This window comes from Sturnira hondurensis, unplaced genomic scaffold (assembly GCF_014824575.4).
Source record: "Sturnira hondurensis isolate 20B ecotype Veracruz unplaced genomic scaffold, ASM1482457v3 Scaffold0008992, whole genome shotgun sequence".
NCBI classification, from domain to species: Eukaryota; Metazoa; Chordata; class Mammalia; order Chiroptera; family Phyllostomidae; genus Sturnira; species Sturnira hondurensis.
This window is the reverse complement of record NW_028081623.1, coordinates 3,454,433-3,473,434: the sequence shown is the minus strand read 5'-3', so window position 1 is coordinate 3,473,434 and position 19,002 is coordinate 3,454,433.

Genomic DNA, 19,002 nt, shown 5'->3' with positions numbered 1-19,002 from the left:
ATGGAGGCTGGAACTGTGGTTTTCCAATTGGGCAAGGTTCTAATCTTCCAGTATATAACCTAATTCTGAGCTTTGCACTCTCAGGTCAGGGCGAGGTAACAATTAAACTTTCCACTCTATGGAAGTGAGTTTATGAAGAGATAAAAATAAAGAAACAAAATTTCCTTGGCAAGAGGAACTCATAAGCTCAGATTTACAAACGCATGTGGAAATTCAAGACAATGAAAGATATCCAGTATACCTCCCAAATGGGAGGAATTACACTTGAAAAATGAGAAATAATCATTTGTCAAATAGCTGCAATAAAATTAAGTTATAAGTCTTTGAAAGGATAAGAAAAGGAACTACTAATGCAACTTAAACAGTAATACAAGGTTGTAAATAAAAACAAAAAAATTTGAAACAAGTATGGATGAATATGGCTAAGAATCCATTAGAATTTAATAAATGAATTTTACATATAGATTAAAAAGTTAAAGTTGGGACTCTAATAAAAAGGATAAATAATAATTTGGATACAATTGAAGTGATAGTTACTTGAAAAAATAGAACTGACTAAATTACACAGAATATTGCAGGAAAGAAAGGAGGGAGGTGCGGAGGGAGGATGAAGAAAGGAAGGAAAGAAAAGAGAAGGGAAGAGATTAAAAGCATAAAAAAAGAATTAGAGGATGCATTGAAACATTGAAATATATTTCTAATAGGATTTCCAGGAGAGAATGAAAACAATCTACAACAAATTGAAGAAAGCCTTGAGTTATCAGCCAGAAAAAACACAAAGTCTAATAAGAGTAAACTGACACAAACCAGAAAAAAGTCTATTTGTGAATACATTTTATTGACGTTTTAAAGTAATATTTATTTTGAAACATTAACCTTTTTATGATCCTATTGTTTTCAGAAAAGAGTCAGTTTGCATTATTGTTTTTTCTACTAAGAATGCCCATTAACTTTTTTATTTTTATTTTTATTGTTGACACTATTACTAATGTCCTCACTTTTCTTCCCTTTGCCCACCTTCACCCAGCCCCTGCACCCCCTTCTCTCTGTTCATCACCACACTGTTGTCTGTATGTATATTCTATGCATATATGTTTTTTGGCTGATCCCTTCAACTTCTTTCATCCAGTGCCCCTCTCCCCTCCCCTTAGAGAGCCATCAGTCTGTTCCATGTATCCATTTACCTGTTTCTATTTTGTTTGTTAGTTTATTTTGTTCATCAGATTCCACACATAAGCAAGATCATGTGGTAATTGTCTTTCTCTTACTGGCTTATTTCACTTAGCATAATGATCTCCAGGTCCATCCATGCTGTCTCAAAGGGTAAGATTTCTTTTCTTTTAATGACCTCATCGTATTCCATTGTATAAATACACCACTGCTTTTTTGTCTGCTCATTTACTGATGGTCACTTGGGCTATTTCCAGATAGTGGCTATTGTGAATAATGTTGCTATGAACATAGCATATATTCTTTCGGATTGGTGTCTTGGGATTCTTATTTTTGTAGTTTCATGACTTACATTTAAGTTTTTATATATTTTTGTGTTTATTTTTCAGTATTGTTTAACTTGGTGGTCTAATTTCATTTTTTAATGTATCTGTCCCATTTTGCAAACACCATTTATTGAAGAGACTATCTTTACCTGATTGTATGTTTTGCTTCTTTTCTTGAATATTAATTGACCATATAACCATAGGTTTATTTCTGGGCTCTTTATTCTGTTTCATTGCTTTATATCCCTTTTCTTATGCCAGTACCAGGTTGTTTTGATTACAATGGCCTTGTAGGATAGTTTGATATCAGGTACAACTTTGTTCATCTTTCCTATGACTGCTGAGTCTATTAGAGATCTTTCTTAGTTATATGTAAATTTTTAGATTATTTGTTCTAGATCAGTAAAATATGCCATTGGTATTTCTTTATTTTTTATTGTTGTTCAAGCAGAGTTATCTCCATTTTACCCACACCACTCCCCCCAACCCCATCCATCCCCATCTCCCACCCTCCATCCTACCCCTCTTTAGCTTTGTGCATGTGTCCTTTATTCATTCCTTTATTCCTTGACAACCCTGCCCCCTTTCTCCTCCACTATCCCCTCCTACCTCTCCTCTGCTTATTGTCAGTTTGGTCTTAATTTCAATGTCTCTGGTTATATTTTGCTTGCTTGTTTGTTTTGTGGATTAGGTTCCTCTTATAGGTGAGATCATATGGCATATGTCTTTCACCACCTGGCTTATTTCATGTAGCATAATGGAATTGCATTGCCTTTGTAGATTGTTTTGGCTAGTACGAACATTTTAATAATGTTAATTCTGAACACAATATATGCTTCCACTTATTTGTATCTTCTTCATTTTCTTTCTTTAGTGTCCTACAGTCTTCCAAGTACATGTCTTCTATCTCCTTGGTTAAATTTATTCCTAAATACCTTATTTTTAGTTATTACAATAGCAAATGGGAATTTTTCTTAGTTTCTCTTTCTGATTATTCATTGTTGGTGTATAAGTATACTACCAATTTCTGAATATTAGTTTTGTATCCTGCTACTTTGCCACATTTATTTATTTTTTAAAAGATTTAATTTTTTTGTTTTAGAGAGAGAGGAAGGGAAGGAAAAACAGAAGGAGAGAAACATCAATGTGTGGTTGCCTCTTGTACACTACCTACTGGGGACCTGACCCACAACCCAGGCATGTGTACTGACTGGGAAATGAACCAGTGACCTTTTGGTTCTCAGGCAGTCACTCAATCCACTGAGCCACACTAGCTAGGTCCAAATTTATTTATTAGAGCTAGCAGCTTTATTATTGAATCTTTAGATTTTTCTATGTATAATTTTATGTCATCTGTGAAAAATGATAGTTTTAATTTCTCCTTTCCAATTTGGATACCTTTTATTTCTTCTTTTTATCTAATTGCTGTGAATATGATTTCCAGTACTATGTTCAATAAGAATGGTAAAAGTGGACATCCCTGTCTTGTTCCTGATCTTAAAGGAAATGCTTTTAGTTTTAGCCCATTGAGTACAATGTTGGCTGTGGGGGGGGGGTTGTATATGACCTTTATTACATTCAGATATTTTCCCTCTATTTCTATTTTTTCTGAGAGTTGTTATCATAACTAGGTGTTGGATTGTATCAAATGCTATTTTTGCTTCTATTGATATGATTATATAGTTTTTATCCTTCATTTGGTTTATGTGATATATTACATTCACTGATTTGTTCATATTGTACCAACCTTGCCTCCCTGAAATAAATCTCACTTGACTATGGTGTCTGATCTTTTTAATGTATTGCTGGATTCAGTTTGTTGGTACTTTGCAGAGGATTTTGTCATCTAAGTTCATTAGGGATATTGGCCTATTTTCTTTCTTAGTAGTGTCTTTATTTGGTTTTGAAATTAGGATAATTCTGGCTTTGTACAATGAGCTTGTGAGTTTTCTTTCTTCTTGAATTTTTAAAATAGTGTGAAGGATAGGTGACAGTTCTTTGAATATTTGGTAAAATTCTTCTGTTAGTCATCTGATTCTGGGCTTTTATTTGTTGGAAGTTTTTATTACTCCTGTAATTTCACTAGCTATAATTGCTTTACTCAGATTCTCTAATTCTTCCTGTTTCAGTTTTGGAAGGCAGTGTGTTTCTAGAAATATATCCATTTGGAAGATTGTGTGTTTCTGGGAACATATCCATTTCTTTCATACTGTCCAATGTGTTGGCATATAATTGTTTACATTATTTTCTTATAATCCTTTGTATTTATGTGGGGTCAGTTGTTACTTCTTTATCTTTCCTTTAAGATTTTATTTATTTGGGTCTTTGTTGGGAACTACTCTGCCTGGTTTCAGGAATTGTAACTGCCTCCCATGGCTAAGGATGAATGAGCGACCTCCGGAATGCCAGCCACAAGGAGACAAAGCTTGTCTCTAGTAGTAAACACTGCCTCTGCTTCCTCCCCTATCTCCAACACATGGTCAGTTAGTTCATGATGGGTAAGACTCCTCAGAGGAGGGGCAACCTAAGCCAGACACAATCACTTGGGAGGCCATCATGGAAGGACTCAGGGGGCTGCAACAAAGAGGGAGTTATGGATCCTAGCCTCCCAGCTATTTTGACATAGCCTAATTCCCCATGTCCTCAAGGAGAAGCGCTCCTGGCTCTAATCCACTCAAGCCTGAAAACCTGTGATGAGTGAGGCAGTGCAGTCTCTTGCCGGCTAGATCAGGATCTGGGGTAATCGGGCATAAGAAAGAATTCCTAAAAGTCCTGTGAAGGCTGCTTTGCTAAGAGTGCTCTCATTCATATGTTAATTGTCTGAGCAGGAAATGAATATGTCTCTCAAAGTTTCTGCAACCCCCCTTTCCTGACAGACACTGACTCAGACTAAGCCCTCAGGTTTCTTTGAAATGTTATCTACTCTTTGATTCTTACAGCCTGTATTCCTGTGTATTACAACCCTATAAAAGCCCCTTGAGGAAGGGGCTCCTGGCCTTTTTCCCCTGAGAAATTGGCCACCCCTCCTCCCCAAGAAGATCATGTCTTGGTAGTGTTACTTTCATCTGTGGTGGATAGGGGGGCTTGTGGGCAAAGTCACCCCAACAGGTCTTCTTTCCTTTTTTCTTGATGAGTCTGGTTAGAGTGTTTGTCAATCTTATTTATCTTTTCAAAGAACAAGGTCTTGGTTTCATTGATATTTTATATTTTTTAGACTCTTTTTTGCCTATCTCTGCTCTGATCTTTATTATTTCCTTCCTTCTACTCATTTTGGGCTTTCTTTGTTGTATTCCTTTCAGTTTCTTTAAGTGTAAAGTTAGATTGTTTGTTTGAGGTTTTTCATTTGTTTCCTGAAGTAGGCCTGTAAATGGTATGAATCTCCCACTGATGACTGCTTTTGCTGTATCCCAAGATTTCGGGTTGAATTCTCATTTTTGTTTGTTTTTAAGGTAACTTTTGATTTTTTCCTTGATCTGATTGCAAACCCATTCATTTATCAATAGCATGTTATTTAGCTTTCATTTCTTTGTATATTTCCAGTGTTCTTCTAGTGACTGATTTCTAATTTTGTATCATTTTGGCCATAGAAGATGGTTTATATGATGTCAGTGTTATTTAATGAATTGACACTTGTTTTATGTCTCAACATATGGTCTGTTTTTGAAAATATTTCATGTGCGTTTGAAAAGAATGTTATTCTGCTGCTTTGGGATGAAATGCTCTGAAAATATCAATTAAATGCGTCTGGTCAATGTATCATTTAAGGCCACTATTTCCTGTTGATTTTCTCTCTGGAAGATGTATTCATTGATGTCAATATGTGCTAAAATCTCCTACTGTGACTGTATTGCTGTCAATCTTTCCCTTTATATTCATCAAGATTAACTTTATATTTTAGGTGCTCCTATGTTGGGGGCAGAAATGTTTACCACAGTTTTATTATTTTGTTGGGTTGATCCTTTTATCACTGTGTTGTGTCCTCTTTTGTCTCTTACTATAGCCTTTGTTTTAAAGTTAACTTTGTCAGATATATGCATTTCTATCCCAGTTTTTTAATATTGCTATTTGCATCAAATATCTTTTTTCAACCCTTTACTTTTAGTCCATGTATATATTTCATTCAGAGGTGGGTCATTTTTAGACAGCACATATATATGGGTATTGTTTTCTTATCCATTCAGCTGTTCTCTTTTGATCAGAATATTTAAGCCATTTTCATTTAAAGTAATTATTGATAATTATGTATTCATTATCAAATTATTATTTTTAAGTCTTTCTTTTGTTTTGTCTCTGATTTTGTTTTTTCCTACTTTTTTATTTTTTAATATTTTTGAAGTATATTTTATTGATTACAATTGTCCCAACTTTTTCTCCCCTTTCTCCCCCATCCTCCCTGCACCCCCACACCCTCCAGTATCCAGTATCCTCCCACCCTCTTAGGTTGTTAAGACCTAAGAGGCTATTAGGTCCCACCCTCATGTTTCTTATCTCATGCACCTTTTCCCCTCATTCTCCCCCTCCCCCACCTTACTGATAACCCTCCAAATGATCTCCATTACTGTGATTCTGTTTCTATTCTAGTTGTTTGCCTAGTTTTTGTTTTTCATTTTTAGGTTTAGTTATTGATAATTGTCAGTTTATTGTAATTTTATTGTTCATATTTTGACCTCCATTTCTTAGATAAGTCCCTTTAACATTTCATATAATAAGGGCTTATTGATGATAAACTTTAACTTTACCTTATCTGGGAAGCACTTTATCTGCCTATCCATTCTAAATGATAACTTTGCTAAATAGAGTGATCTTGGATCTAAGTCCTTGCCTTTCATGACTTCAATAACTTCTTACCAGCCCACTCTTGCCTGCAAGGTTTCTTTTGAGAAAACAGTGGATAGTTTTATGGGAATTTCTTTGTAGGCAACTCTCTCCTCTCCTCTTGCTGTTTTTAAGATTCTCTTCTTATCTTTAATCTTGGGTAACTTAATTATGAGATGTCTTGGTGTGTTCCTCCTTGCACTCAATTTCTTTGTGACCCTCTATGCTTCCTGGACTTCCTGGAAGTCTATTTTCTTTGCCAGATTGGGGGAGTTTTCCTTCATTATTTTTTCAAATAAATTCTCAATTTCTTGCTCTCCTTTTCTCCTTCTGGCACCCATATTATTTGGGTGTTGGAGCATTTAAAGTTGTCCTGGAAGTTTCTAAACCTATCTTCATTTTTTTTTTGAATTCTTATTTTTTCATTCTGTTCTGGTTGGATGTTTATTTCTTCCTTCTGCTCAAAATCATTGATTTGAGTCCTGGTTTTCTTCTCTTCACTGTTGGCTTCCTGTATATTTTTCTTTATTTCACTTTGTATAACCTCCATTCCTTCCTTCATTTTGCAACTGAGCTCAATCAATTCTATAAGCATCCTGATTTCCAGTGTTTTGAACTGTACATCAGATCGGTTGTTTGTCTCTTTGTTGATTACTTCTTTTTCTGGAGTTGGGCCACATTTCTTTGTCTTGGTGCCCCTGATATGTTGTAATGGGCGGGGCCTTAGGTGTTCACTGGGGAAGGGCAACCCTCTTTGCTTCACTGTGGCACTGTATGTGGGGGATGGGTCAGAGAGGGAACAGTGCTGCTACTTGGCTCTTGCCTCACTTTCTGTTACTTCCCACAAGCAGATCAAGCCTTCCCACAAGCAGATTGTGTTGATTCCTGGGTGGGTGGGTATGTGTATGTTCTAAGACCATGTGGATCTCTCCAGTGGACTCTCCTGTGAGATTGTGAGTTTCTCTCTCTACTGCAACGCCCATAGATTTTTATAGCCAGAGGTTTCAAGTCTTCAATTTCCCATGCTGCAACTCTGGATTTCATGATGTGTCTCACTCCCCCATTGCTCCTCTCATCTTACCTAGGCACAAATGTGGGATCACTGGCATGGTCCACTTCCTTGACTTGCCATGTGTCCTCTGTGTCCCCATTTCCACTCCTCCTATCAGTTTGAATGAATGTTTATTTAACTCCTTAGTTGTTGGTCTTCCATGCAATTTAATTTTCTGGAAGTTCTGGTTATTCTTTCACTGTTAACAGGAATCTAAACAACAAAACAAACAAGTGAGCAAAATATGACCAAAGACACTGAGATACAGAACAGGCTGACAGGGACCAGAGGGGAGAGGGGAGAGAATTTCAGGGGAAAGGGGGAAGGAATCACAGGAACAAGTATAAAGGACACATGGACAAAAACTAAGGTGGGGGGGATAGGAGGGAGGTGGGGAGCACTGGGGGGTGGGCTGGGATGGAAGTGTAAGACAGAAAACTGTACTTGAACAATAATTAAATAAAAGTTTAAAAATTGCTTGTTATTCTTTTGGTTATGAGGAACCATGGCATATCTGCCTACACCTCCATCTTGGCTGGAACTCCTTTTTTTCCTATTTCTTGTAGCAGAGCTTTTAACATTTTTTGTAATACTGATTTTGTGGTTAAAAAAAACTCTCTTGATTTTTTCTTCTCTGATAAGCTTCTTATGTCTTTTACCCTTTTAAAATATAACCTTGTTGGGTATATTAGTCTTAGGTGTAAGTCCTTGCTTTTTATCATTCAAATATTTTATACCAATTTCTTCTGGCCTGTAATGTTTCTATTGAGAAATCAGCTGAAAGTCTTATGAAAGCATCCTTGTATGGAATTAAGGCTTTTCTATTAGTTTTTTTTTTTTAAGATTTTCTCTTTGTCTTTAACATTTGGCATTTTAATTATGATGTGTCTTGGTGTGGGCCTTTTTGGTTTCATCTTCTTTGTGACACTCTGTCTTTCTTGTACTTGTGTCTCTGTTTCTTTTACCATGTTAGGGAAGCTTTTAGTTTCTTTTTGATCAAATAGGTTCTTGATCTCTTACTCTCTCTTTTCTTCTAGTACCCCTATGATATGGGTGTTTTTTTATGCTTCATGTTATCTCAAGGTTTTCCTAATTTATTTCCTTTTTTTGTTGTTGCTGCTCCTATTGGGTACTTTTTTCCTACCATGTTTTTCAAATCTGTGATTTAATCTTCTTTATCATCCAACCAACATTTTATTCATTTCAGAGTATTCTTGATGTGAGATATGGTATTCTTTATTTCTAACTAGTTATTTTTCATGGATTCTATGTTAATTTTCATGCTCTTACAGCTATCACTAAGTTTTTTTGGCATCCTTATAATGATTACTTGGAACTCTATATTTGATAATTATTTGCCTCCATTTCACTTAGCTCTTTTTCTGGAGAATGCCCCTGTTCTTTCATCTGAGGCCTGTTTTTTTGTCTCCTCATTTTTGTCTGCCTCTTTTTGTTTTTTTCTATGTATTAGATAGATCTGCTATCACTCCCAGTTTTTGAGGGGTGACCTTATGTAGTAGGTATCTTGTGGGACCCAGTGGTTCAATCCCCTTGATCTCTTGAGCTGGGTGCTCTAGGGATTTCCTTGGTGCAGGTTATATGGGCCATACTATTATAATGGAGACTTGATTATTGTTGACCCATTCATGCATGGGATTGACCCTGAGCCTGGCTGACTGTGAGGCTCAATCCTGACGTCAACATTTGGATGGATTTTCATGCCTCCATCTCTTTCTTGCCAACACTGGAGCAGTAATCATAGATTGGCTGGAGAAGCAGCAACTAGAACAAGGGAAGTAGCTCTTAACTTATTTTTATCTTCATCATGTATTATGTGAAGGAGCAAGTATTAAAAGTATCCAAAATATTTTTTTCTTATCAAGGAGAAACACATTTTGGTTTTGTCGTGGATTATACATGTTTTCTCTTATATTTGATTTTATATGTAATCATCAGTACTATTAATGCCATGAAATACCAAATTAAGTAATTTATAATTTTCTCCCAATATGAATACTACTTGCTCTTGTGAATATGCTCAAATATAGCCATTTGATTCAAGACCGTTGATTCCTTCTTCCTTCAATTATAGTCTGAGTTACTATATACTTACTGTTTTGAATATTCCAAACCCATCTTGATTCCATTATTTCCTGGAGAGAGGTTCTGATTTTATTTATTTATTTATTGCTTATCTATTTTATGGGATACAAAAAGGGCTGATACTCAGTTGATATAAACCTGTGGCTGTTCTTGTCTGCACTAGTCCAGCCAAGTCTTCTTTAGTCCAGTCGTCTCTCTTCTTTCCCGAAATCCCAGTGCTAACACCAGGAATTCCTTTTGTTATGGAGAACTCTGTAATTCACAAAGAAGACATATGCCCAAGTCTGCATCGACAGATCCAAGATGGTGAAGAAACAAATAGAAGCTACACTAACATCTTTCCAGAACTAATCTGGAATTACAACTAAATTGTAGAGAAATCATCCTGGATAACCAACTGAAAACTGGCTGGAAAGAAGCCTTAAAACTATGAACAGAAAGAAGAGACCATATCACCACAACTGAACTGGTAGAGAGTGAATAAGAGGTGAGAGAGAATTGGCTGGGCTCACACAGGTGGTAGCTAAAATTCCAGAGGGATATTTCAGCAGCTGGGGGGTTGTCCCTGAGAAGTGTGGGGTCTAAACCCTAAACTTGGCTCCCCAGCCTACAGCACCAGAGCCAGAAAGTAACTCAGATAATACCCAGTTCTGAAAAGCAGCAGGATTTCTGTCTTTTAGGAAGAGATGACCTGAGACACAGAGAGCATTTAGAGGGCCAAACTACATAATTTTGTTTGAAGCCACTTACCTTGGGCTCCAGCAGAGGTAAGGTAGAGTGGACTAGAGATGCCTGAGGAGAGTGTGGACTTGGCTCTGGGAAGAGAACTGGAGGAACAGCCATCAGGGTGCCTGTTCTGAGTTATTCCCCATACTGTTGAAGCCATCTTTCTCAGGCAGAGCACTCCCCTCCAAGTAGCATCAGCCTAAGAGGACAGTAATTACTCTGCCCTACCTTATGATGCTTAAGCCAGGATGCTGATTACAGTTTGAGGCTACATCACCAATCAGTTTAACTACTAAGGTAAAAAATACAAAGAAGCAGCAAAAATGGGAAGACAAAGAAACAGAATTCAAAAGAAAGAAAAGGAGAATTATTCTGAAGAAGAGCTAGATGAAATGGAGGCAAGAATTTTATGATAGAGAAAGCTTAGAGTAATGATTATAAAGATCTCAACAGCAAGAATAAAGACATAAAAATCATAAAAAGGGAGCAGTCAGAAATAAAGAATGTTTTCTGAGTACAGGTCTTTTACCTCCTTGGTAAGATATATACCTAGGTACTTTATTTTTCTTGTAAATGGGATTTTTGTCCTGATTTCTGATTCTAATCTCTCTTTGTTGGTGTACAAAAATGCCTTCAATTTCTGAATATTGACTTTAAATCTTGCTATTTTGAGAAATTCACTTATTAGGTTGAGTAGTTTTTTGGTGGAGTTTTTAGGGTTTTCTATGTGCACTTATCATATGATCTCCAAACATGAAAGTTTTACTTCTTCCTTTCCAATTTGGGATGCCTTTTATTTCCTTTTCTTGTCTGATCCCTATAGCTAGAGCTTCCAATGCTACATTGAATAGAAGTGGTGAAAGCTGACATCCTTGTCTTTTTCCTGAGTGGCAAAGCTTTCAGTTTTTGCCCCATGAATATGATATTGACTGTAGGTCTCTCATATATGGCCTTTCTTATGCTGAGGAATGCCCCCTTTACTCCTAATTTGCTGAGTCTTTTTATCATAAATTCATGCTGTACCTTTTCAAATTCTTTTTCTGCATCTATTGATATAACCATATGATTTTTGTCTTTCCTTTTGTTTATGTGATTTACTACATTTATTGATTTGCGAATATTGTATCATCCTCTCTTCCTGAGATGAATCCCAGTTGATCATGGTGTATGATCTTTTTAATGTATTGTTGGATATAGCATGCCAATATTTTGTTGAGGATTTTAGCATCTATGTTCATCAGGGACATTTGCCTGTAGTTTACTTTCTTTGTTGTGTCTTCATCTGGTTTTGGAATTAGGATGATGTTGGCTTTGTAAACAGTATTTGGGAGTCCTCTCTCTTCTTGGAATTTTTGGAATAGTCTGAGAAGGATAAGGGTTATCTCTACCTTAAATATTTTGTAAAATTCTCCTGTGAAACCATCTGCTCCAGGGCTTTTATGTGCTGGGATTTTTTTGATTATTGCTTTAATTTTATCACCTGTTATTGGTATATTCAAGATTTCTGCTTCTTCTTCATTCAGTTTTGAGAGGTTATATTTTTCCTAGAAATTTGTCCATTTCACCCAGGTTTTCAAATTTTGTGGCATATAGTTGTTTGTCATAATTTCTTATAATCCTTAGTAATTCTGTAGTATCAGTTGTAATCTCTCCTATTTTTATTTCTGAGTTTGTTTATTTGGTTTCTCTCTCTTTTTCTTGATGAGTTAGCTTAAAGGCTTCTTGATTTTGTTTGTGTATTTAAAGAACCAGCTCCTAGATTTATTGATCTTTAAGATTGTTCTTTTATCTCTTTTTCTTTTAATTCTGCTCTTGGTTATTTCTTTCCTTCTACTCACTCTGGGCACAAAACTACACAACACTGAAGGAAGAAACTAAGGAAGACACAAATAAATGGAACCATATACTGTTCATGGATTCAAAGAATTAACATCATTGAAATATACATATTGCCCAAAGCAATTTGTAGATTCAATGCAATCCCCATTAAAATACCAGTGAAGTATTTCACATATATTGAACAAACATTTCAAAAATTTATATGGAACCATAAATGATCCTGAATACCCACAGGAATTTTAAGAATGAAGAACAAAGTAGGAGGGATCACAATACCTGATATCAAAATATATAACTAGGTCACTGATATAAAAACACTCTGGTACTGGCATAAGAACAGACAGATAGACCAATGGAACAGAATAAAGATCCCAGAAATAAACCCAAGTCTCTATGGTCAATTAATATTTGACAAAGAGGGCAGAAACATAAAATGGAGAGAAAATAGACTCTTCAACAAATGTATTTGGAGACTTGGACAACTACATGCAAAAAAAAAAATGACATCCAATCACCAACTTACACCATACACAAAAATAAATTCAAGGTGGATAAAAGACTTAAATATAAGTCACGACACCATAAAAGTTCTAGAGAAGCACATACTTAGGAAAATCTCAGATATTCCATGTAGTATTGTTTTCACTGATATGTCCACCTAGAGCAAGGGACATAAAGAATAAACAAGTGGGGCCTCACCAAAGTAAAAGCTTTTGCACAGCTAAAGAAAACATCAGCAAAATGAAAAGGGAACCTACTGTGTGGGAAAATAGTTGGTATATTTTCCAATGATACCTCAGACAAGGGTTTGGTCTCCAAAATATATAAAGAACTCTCATGCCTCCACTCCAGGAAGACAAACAACTCAATTAAAAAATGAGCAAAGGATCTGAACAGAAACTTCTTCAAGGGGGGCATATAGAGGCTCCAGAGACATATGAAAGGATGCTCAGCATGACTGGTCATCAAAGAGATATGAATTAAAACCACAATTAGATATCACTTCACACTGGTCATAGTGGCCATCACAACCAAATCAACAAACAAGTGCTGGTGAGGTTGTGGAAGAAAGGAAACCCAAATGTACTGTTGGTGGGAATGCACACTGTTGTAGCCACTGTGGAAAACAGTATGGAATCCTTAGAAAACTAAAAGTGGAGCTGTATTTTGGCCCAGCAATACCTCTTCTTGGAGTATACCTTAAGAATCTTGAAACACCAATTCAAAAGAACCTTTGCACCCCAGTGTTTATTGCAGTACAACTTACAATAGCCAAGAGCTGGAAGCAACCTAAGTGCCCATCAGTAAATCAATGGATCAAACCCCCCACCCCCAAAACTGTGGTGCATTCACACAATGGAATACTACACTGCAGAAAGAAAGGAGGGGCTCCTACCCTTCATGAAAGCGTGGATGGAACTGGAGAGCACTAGGCTAAGTGAAATAAGCCAGGAGTTGAAAGACAAATGCCACATAATCTCACCTACAAGTGGAATCTAATCAACAAAGCAAACAAGCAAGCAAAATATAACCAGAAACACCAAAATAAAGAACAAACTCACAATAACTAGTAGGGAAGGGAGAGAGGAATACTGGGGGAAAACAGGGGAAGGAACAGGCCATCAAGGAACATGTATAAACGACACATGGACAAATCCAAAGGGGGTGGATTCAAAGGTGGGAGGTGGGAATGGGTAGGGCAGGGGTCATGGAAGGATGAAAATGGAGACACATGTAGATGAAAAAAATTAAAGAAATAAAGAATGTAATCTGAAATAAATAATACATTGCAAAGAATAAATAGTAGTAATCTGTCTATTCAGATTCTCTGATTCTTCCTGATTTAGTTTTTGAAGATTGTATGTTTCTATGAATTTCATCCTGGTCATCCAGGTATTGCCTTACACTGGTAGTTGTTCATAGTATTTTCTTATAATCATTTCTTTTGAGTCAGTCGTTTTTTTCTCTTCTTTTGTATCTGATTAAAATTATTCGAGTCTTCTGTTTGTTGTTGTTGTTTTTGTTGTTGGTGTTACTGAGCCTGGTTAAGAGTTTTTCAGTTTTAGTTATCTTTTGAAAGAACCAGCTCTTGGATTCATTGGTCTTTTGTATTTTTTAATACTCTATTTTGTTTATGTCTGGTCTGAGTTTTATTACTTAATTTCTTCTACTCACTTTGGGCTTTGTTTGTTTTTCTTTTTCAAGTTTCTTTAAGTGTAAAGTTAGAATGTTTCTTTGGGCTTTTTCTTGATTTTTGAAATAAGTTTTTAATGCTGTGCATTTCCCTCTTTGGATTGCTTTCCCAGTGTCCCAGAGATTTTGGATAGCTGTGTCCTCATTTTCATTTGTTTCAAGATATTTTGATTTCTTCCATGATCTGTTGTTGACACATTCACTGTTTAATAACATGCTATTTCACTTCCTTGTCTTTGTATGTTTTTAAGTGTTCTTCTTGTGATGGATTTCTAGTTTTATAGCATTGTGGCCAAAGAAGGTGCTTGATAGGATTTCAGTCTTCTTAAATTTATTGAGACTTGCTTTGAGTCCTAACATGTGGTCTATCTTAGAAAGCATTCCATGTGAACTTGAAAAGTATGGATGTTTGCTGCTTTGGGGTGAAATGCTCTGAAGATAGCAATTAAATCCATTTGATCTAGTGTATTGTTTAAGGACACTGCCTGCTTGTTGGCTTTCTGCCTGTAAGATCTATCCATTGAAGTCAATGGAGTGGTACAATCCCTGAGTATTACTGTATTTCTGTTGATATATCTGTTTATGTCCATCAAGATTTGCTTTACATTTTAGGTGCCCCTATGTTGGGTGCATAAATCTTTACCAGCATTATATTGTCTTGTTGGATTTTTCCCTTTACCATTATATATTGTCCTTCTTTGTCTCTTTCTATAGCCTTAGTTTTAAAGTATATTTTATCAAATGTAAGTATTGCTGCCACATCTTTCTTTTCCTTTCCATTTGCATGAATATATTTTTCCATTCTTTTACTGTTAGTCTGTGTGTATCTTTCAATCTGAGGTGGGTTATTGGAGCCAGCATGTATGTGGGTCTTGTTTTATATCTATTCAGCTATTCTTTGTCATTCATTGGAGCATTTAAGCCCTTTACATTTAAGGTGATTATTGATAGGTATATATTTAGTGTCATTTTATTCTTAAACTATATTCCTCTGTTTTTTCCCTTTCTCTTTCTCTACTGCTTCTTAAAGCAAGCCCTTTAACATTTGTTGCAGTACTGGTTTGGTGTTAACAAATTCCTTTAGTTTTTCTTGTCTGGGAAGCTCTTTATTTCTCTCCTTCAATTTTATTTTATTTTTATTTTTTTAAAAATTTATTTATTTAAGTATCTTTAGAGGGGAAGGAGAGAGGGAGAGAAGCATCAATGTATGGTTGCCTTTTGTGCATCCCCTGCTGGGAGTTGGCCTGCAGGGAACCAGCCTGCAACCCAGGCATGTGCCCTGACTGGGAATCAAACCGAGATCCTCTGGTTCGCAGGCCTGTGCTCAATCCACTGAGCTACACCAGCCAGGGTTCTCTCCTTCAATTTTAAATGTTAGCCTTGCTGGGTAAAATGGGCTTGGTTATAGGTCCTTTCTTTTCATTACCTTGAGTACTTCATGTTACTCCCTTCTGGCCTGAAATGCTTCTGTTGAGAAAAAAAAAATGACAGTCTCATTGCTATGCTCTTGTATGTAACTACCTGCTTTTCTCTTGCAGCTTTTAGGATTCTCTCCTCGTTTTAAAGTGTTGTCATTTTAATTATGATGTGTCTCAGTGTAGGCCTCTCTGAGTCCAACTTGTTTGGGACTCTCTGAGCTTCCTGGACTACTGTATCTTTATCTGTCACCAGGTTAGGAAAGTTTTTGTTCATTATTTCTTCAAATAGGTTTGATTCCTTTCTCACTCTCTTCTTCTGGTATTCCAATGATGCAAATATTGTTATGTTTCATTTTGTCCAAAGTGTTTCTTAAACTCTCCACAATTTTTAAAATTCCTTTTTATTTTTGCTGCTCTGCCTGGGTATTTTTTTCCCTACCTTGTCTTCTAAATGCTTAGACCCTCTGCCTCATCTAGCATACCCTTTATTCCTTGAAGTGTATTATTTATTTCAGATATTACATTATTTATTTCTGAATGGTATTTTTATGGTTTCTATGTTTTTTTCATGCTGTTGAGTATCCTTATAATCGTTAAGTTCTCTATCTGTTAAATTGCTTGGCTGCATTTCATCTGACTCTTCTTCTGGAGAATTCTCTTGGTCTTTCATTTGGTGTCTGCTTCTTTGCCTTCCTATTTAGTCTGCTTCCTTATATTTATTTCTATGTATTAAGTAAATCTGCTAAGAATCTGGTGTAGGCCTTTGTCAGCCACTGCTTGTGTCTGGCTATGGTAAACCTGTTTGGAGCTATCAGTGATCCACAGCATGTGGCTCCCTATGCTGGGCTGATTTGTGTGGGGAAAGAACCAGGCTACACAGCAAGGCTGCCTTTTTCAGCATTGGGCCCTGGGGAGGGTCAGCTGAAGTCTCACAGGGCTCCCAGAGAGTGTATTATTTATTTCAGATATTACATTAGTTATTAATCTAATGAGCAACATAGCTTCAAGCTGTAATCAGCAGCCTGGGTTAAGCACCACAGAGTGGGCCAAAGTAATTGCTGTGGGTAGGGTTACTGCTTACCCTCAGACTTGGAGGGGAGTGCTCTGCCTGAGATAAATGGCTTCAGCAGTATGGGGAATAACTCATAACAGGGATCCTGATGGCTGTTCCTTCATTTCTCTTCCCAGAGCCACCAAGTCCACTCTCTCCTCAGTCAACTCAAGTCCACTTTACCTTCTCTCTCCTGGAGCCCAAGGTAAGTGGCTTCAAACAAAATTATGTAGTTTGGCCCTTTAAAGGCTCTCTGTGTCTCAGGTAATCTCTTCCTAAAAGACAGAAATCCTGCTGATTTTCAGACCTGGCTATAATCTGGGTTATTTTCTGGCTCTGGTGTTGTATGATGGGGAGCCCAGCTTAAGGTTTAGACCTTACGCTTCTCAGGGGGAACCCCTGGCTGCTGAATTATTCTTCTGGAACTACAGCTGCCATCTATGGAAGCCCACTCAGCCCTCTCATGCCTCCTTTGTACTCCTTACCAGTTTAGTTGTGATGAAGTGGTCTCTTCAGTCTGTTCGTGGTTATAAGGCTTCTTTACAGGTAGTGTTCAGTTGGTTATTGAGGATGATTTCTCTACAATTTAGTTGTAATTCCAGATTGGTCCTGGGAGGAGGTTAGTGTAGCTTCCACTTACTCTATCATCTTGGATCCCCCTTAATAGGTTTTTAATCAATTGTTTTTATTATTTGTAATGATAATATTTAAATCAGCTGTCCCTGGGCTTTACTGAATTGGCTAGAGGAGATGACCGCAACCAAAAAGCCATGAAGAGTCAGCACCAGTTGTGGTTGAATATGTATGTGAGAATGTACAGACTGTCTTTAAGATGTTTGCTGGAAACACTTCTTTTCAGAAGAATATGAAACAGTGTTTGCACCTTCTTTTTTAAGTTTATTTTTATTAAAAAATAACTCTATTAGGTGACACTATTATGGATGTCCTCTTTTCTCCTGCCTTTTGCTTACCCCCACCCAACCCTGCCACCCTTTCCCTATGACCATCATATGAACCCTTCCTTCAAACTTCTGTTGGCTTTTTCCATTAAACCCAATAAGTAAAAAACTAAACAATGAAAGCAAAAAAGCTAAAACTAACCATGGGAATTGAAATAAATATTTACGCATGGCTTCCATAAGCGATATATGTTTATACCTGTAGTATGTTTTGATTTGTGTATCCTACCACCTCAAAGTGCAAACTTCTAGCAGGTGGGACCCTTACCCTGGACATATTTTGTTTGCTCTTTATTATATCTAATGACTCTCAGCATGTGCCATTAAATATCCTAGACTTAGTGTAGATGTATGCATGGATAATTTAGCAAGCATTGTACAATGTTGTATTTTTCCTTGACTCCTGTATCAGTAAATTAGAAGACTTATGTACAGCTGTCTTTAGAGGCTATCTATAAAATGCAGGTGTTCAGCATTAGCAAATATTTTTTATTATATCAATTGACTTTTGGCCACTAGTAACAATGTTTTCTGAGATTGAAAAATGATTTTCTACCTTAAACAGTGGTTTCACATTACTGGAATGCCAAGTTACACACACACACACACACACACACACACACACACAAACACAAAATTATTTTCATCAACTCATACTGCAACTGTTTTTGCTACTTGTATACATTTCATGATTTGTATATTTTATAGTAGAATCTAAGCCTTTTTTTTTTACTATTGTGGTTAGATTTAGGCCCTTTGCCAAATGAAGCAGACTATGAAGAATTAGGAGGGTAATTCATCCTGGGATTCTTTTCTTGGTAAAGGGGACCAGGGCCTGGCCAGATGCCAAAGAAGGACCTGAAACTGGAGATGTTTTCAAGGCTTTAAAATACTAGGGCATTTTTGTGTTCTGCTATTGAAGACTTGTTTTGCGCCATCATATATTAGCAGATCACCTTTTATCCTTGTTTATAAGATTTTCCAATGCCCTTTGTGATGTAACTGTTACTCTTCTTCCACCTTAACCCGAAGATCATGACTGGGAAGAATTTCAGGACCTTGTCTGAAATGATTAAGGGGAAGTTGAGAAATCCTCTCTCTATAGTCCCTCCATTTCCTATATACATACCTATTGATTAAACCAGAGGATGAGTTACATGGCTTGGTATCTGTTAACTTCTAGATCAAAAATACAAGACTGAAAATTTAAATTACAGGAAAAATCATTTGTAAAGGCGTAACAAAGCTCCATCCAATATTTCAGCTCTTCACTGGTTACTTCAGAGTTTGCTGAGGCAACACAGGAATCAATGTTGCTAAAAATAAATGACAAGACAGTGCTATTTGGTAG